The following is a 4,210-nucleotide window of genomic DNA, read 5'->3' on the forward strand; positions in this document are numbered from 1 at the left end:
TTTTATTATTTTCGAATTTGGGAGATGTGAGTGAGCTGGGCAGCGTGCCACAGAAGTTACCCGAAAGGGAAACAAAAGCACCACAAGCCGTTTTCAGGAGAATACAATGTGACCTGCAGAAAGGCCTTACCCTGACTCACTGGATGAACAGCGACAACAAATTTGGGTAGAACTTGCATGAATTAGGATTATCTGGGTGAATAAAGGTTAGCGGGTTCATGCCCTAAATCCTCAGACTTTGTCAGCTATTCACACCCACAAATTTTATTGTCTGTTTATAGGTCACGGGGGTATTTGCGAAACGCACTGGCTAAGTGTGCGGTAGGAGAAGAACACACTAGTGCTTTCTCGAGATTAGACCAGCCCACACATAAAACTTGCCAGCCAACCCTCATTTTTCCTACAGTCTTTCTGAGGCAAAAATTTTGCCTGTGTCCCTCCCTCTTGCGGGCTCAGGGAGCAGGCACGGGGTGGGGTGATAGAGCTACAATGCCCCAGTGCCTGGCGTGTCCCCTCGCACTGCATCCGTGCCGTGTTTCCAAGAACGCTCCCGACGCACAGAGCACAGGGGCTATTTTTGGACTGGTAAAAGCAGTTACTTGTCACACAGGAGACACCCACGCTGCATGCTCGGGGAGACTTTCTGCTTTGTTCCTTCTAAGCTGCTTGGATTTTAGATTAAAACAGGAAGCAAACAAACAAAACAAACCCCGAATCCCTACGCTTTGCACATTACGGGTGGGAGGAGCAAAATGTCTGCAAGAGAGCAGAGATGCATCCCCCTCCCATACCTTCTGCAAGAAGCTGCAACTCCAAAACTCAAGAAACCCTGCTGCTTTTTACCTAGGGAACCTTAGAGGTAGAGCAGGTAAGAAACCAAAACCACCTTTGTTTCCCAGATCTTCTCATCCTCAGAGGAAAAGCCAGGATTGACTGCCTACAGTCATGTGGAAGTCCATGTACATCAGCCCAAGCTGAGGGCAGATCTGACTCTGCGGTGCCCACCCCAACCCATACTGTTTAGGGCAGATCAGAAGTTTGCGGCGTTTGCAAGTTGCTGGCCATGGCTCTGCCTTGGGTTCCTGAGCAGCCCTCGGCCCAGCCCCACTGCTTGCTCAGTATTTCTCTATTTGACCTGCAGCTTTGGGCTCCTTCCAAGAAGGCTTCTAAATGTAGGTGAGGTAATAATTTTAGCAGATTAAACACTTCCAGAAGGGGAAGCGTGGAGTATTTCCAAGTTGATACAATAAGGACCAAATTAACAGAGAGGTCAAGAGTTCTAATTTGTAAAGACAGAAAGTTGTTAATCCTGATTCTGAGCACAAAAGCTAAATACTCTGTAGGCAGCCTCTCAGTCCAGTTGACTAATAACTGATAACAAAGCATGAATCCTGTTTGCCTTTAAGAACTTACTTTTTAATTATTATTCATGAAGGAGTGGAAAGAAAGAAAGAAGAGTCCCATAAATTTGAGGAACAGCCTGGTTCCTTAAGAAACCTAAGGATATAATCCTTAAGGGTTATATCCGTGGCACCAAAAGTAGCTTTCTCCAGTTAGAGGAGCTCCACCTAACCAAAGCACTGTGGGAAAAATCTGAATTTGTTTTCACTTAAGCAGCAAGTCAGAACTGGGATGGTGTTAGACACATGTAGTCCAGCTGTTTGCCATTTACAATTTTTGCTGATGGTACAAAAGCCAGCTGTGCAAGGAGCCCAAACCAAGCTGGGAGAGGAGGGGGAATTGGAGGCCCACTTAAAAACAAACAAAAATATTTAAAGTAAATATTCATTACACCTTAAAGCGGGGGAAAAAAAAAAATAGTTGCATAAAGCTAGCAGATTCAGACCGAAACCAAGAGAAACTGAGCTACTTTGCAGGTAGTACAATGTATTCAGGGTCAAGAGAACAGCATGTGGAATAGCAGAAAAGTAGTGTAACTGAACAACCCTTTGGAAATGTCCCACCTGAGATTACATTAATGCAGTAACTACACAGAGTTAAGCACAGCTTTTGAAAAGACATAAAAGATGCTAATCTCAACCTTACCCAGAAGTGACAGCAGAGGTTAATTTACACAAGCAGCAAAACGGGAGTGGGGGGAAGGAAGTGGTTAGAGGTTATTAATACAGATGATCAAAGCACACGCCAGGTCAACACAAGCTACTGTTTTCACCTCAACAAATGAAAACTAACCCAAATATAGTGTAACTCTCGGGAAAACATCCATTGTAATACTACAAAAGAACAGCAATCATCTTGAGGACTAAGTACTGAACTCTTAAATTCTGATGATACTTGTTTATTGGATCCTCCAGAATCCAGGCCCACCCAGCATGTGCCTGACTCAGTTGCTCTCTGAAACAAATGCAAAACCAGAATACCATGCAAAATGAGAAAACATAAAAGCAGAGAACAGATTAACGCTAACACCTTCAAAGCATTCGATGGAATGCTCAATACATGCAAAGGAACTCCATTATACACATTTAGGAGAGGAGAGGGAGTATCTCTCCCTTTATCAGATTTCTCCCGCTGAAGTTCCTTGTACTCTGCAATGCATTTACAAGTCAAATTTTAAGACCTTTCATTTCTCCAACCTCATGTATGGTAGTGCAGTCCCTCTTTAAATCCTTCCAGGATTCTGTTAATATCACTTCCAGCACAATCCTCTGGCTCCCCTATAGCAACATCCTCTCCCAAAAGTTTGCTCCAACATACCGAATCAAACCCTCAGCTGGAGCTAGACCAAGTCCTCCAAGGCTGCGTGTGTATATCCGTCATCACGCATCTCTAGGATGCTCGTCAACCACACAGCATTTGTCAGTAGTGGCTATGCCTCAACACCTTCTCACACATGTGTTCCTAAGGGCTTGGAAGCCTGCCAGGATGACCAGTTTCACTTCACTTTATTTAAGAAGGTAAATCCTTTAATGACATTTCATTGTCAAGTTACAAAATGTGTTCTACTATAGGCACTTCATCACGGGGCAGCCCACAGCAGGGACTGTTCTTGTAAGAATTACCGAGGATTCAAAGAGGCAGTAGAGGTTTTCTTCCACTGGTCTTGCAAGGCTAACCAAGGAAGATTCAAGGGAAGCTAGTCCTTTTGCTCTAGAGAGCTTAATCTTTTCAGAGGTCAAGGCTTTTGAAATAACCTTCACTACTGCTCTGCTAGTGCTTATCATCAAAATGACGCACTGGGGTTTGCTTCAACTAGCCACTTCTTTATTTCTTGCCCTAAAAGACAAGTATAGGAAGGCTATACTAATTACATTAGTCCTACCACTTCCAGATGACCCACAAACAATATTTATCAGTCACTGCAAGCAGATGAGCAATCTGAAATCAACAAATTAGTGGGAATAAAGCAGGAGCAATGTGATAATTATATTTTCCACATTCTCATCGATTAATACCAGCACAGGTGTTAACACGGGAGCTGCTATAAAAGTCTCTGGTTCTCAGCAAAATAAAGGTTCTTCATTTAAACCTGAAGTACCCAAGTAGCACAAGTACGTTCTCTATTAGAGCACTGCTATGCTTTCTCCTATATCCCATATCAGTGTGACTGAAGCTGTATGTATTTTATTACCATACACATATGTGGTTTGTAAACCAACTGGGACTCTGCTAGATGAAAGACTCCATTTAAACAGAACTCTGCTACAATACAGTGAATCTCCACTAAACTAGTCTTTTAAAGCCTCACTTAGTGGTGCCTGTTTTGTTTTATCCCACCCTTCTTTTCATCTGGGTGAGGTTTTAGATCCAAAGATAAAGGCAAAGAGATCCCTGTCAGAAGTGTGGAGCAGAAAGCAGGGCTGAGCTGGAATGACAAAACTGTATCTTTGGTTCTGCATCAGGGAACTTGGCATTTAGGGCTGTCACCGTACCCTTGGTAGTTGTAATATGGTCTTGTAAGGCATCAGGCTGGACAAGCCTGGGACCATAAATGCTTCTGACCTGTAGCACAGAACGCAAAGATGTAGCAAAGCACACATGGAAAGGTAAAAGCTCCCTCTTTAAATGCTTACTGGGCTCATAAGATATTGCTTTTAGGCAGTTGGACAATAAATTATCCAGTGCAAACTAATTAAGCCAAAATATTGAAAAACTATTCTGAACTGATTTAAACTCTAACATGAGACACAACAGATCCATCTGCGCTGCCTGGCAGCAGACCCTCCAAGGAGGGATGGACAGGCATCAG

The 4,210-nt window shown here is 43.3% G+C and overlaps 1 protein-coding gene across 1 annotated transcript in view; it reads right to left on the reverse strand.

The window, feature by feature from the left end:
* Window positions 1-4,210, reverse strand: part of LOC104126119 (ubiquitin-conjugating enzyme E2 E1) — a 46,948-nt gene that overhangs the window by 3,755 nt on the left and 38,983 nt on the right. The window lies entirely within an intron of this gene.

This window comes from Egretta garzetta, unplaced genomic scaffold, assembly GCF_000687185.1.
Source record: "Egretta garzetta isolate BGI_Z169 unplaced genomic scaffold, ASM68718v1 scaffold94, whole genome shotgun sequence".
Lineage (NCBI taxonomy): Eukaryota > Metazoa > Chordata > Aves > Pelecaniformes > Ardeidae > Egretta > Egretta garzetta.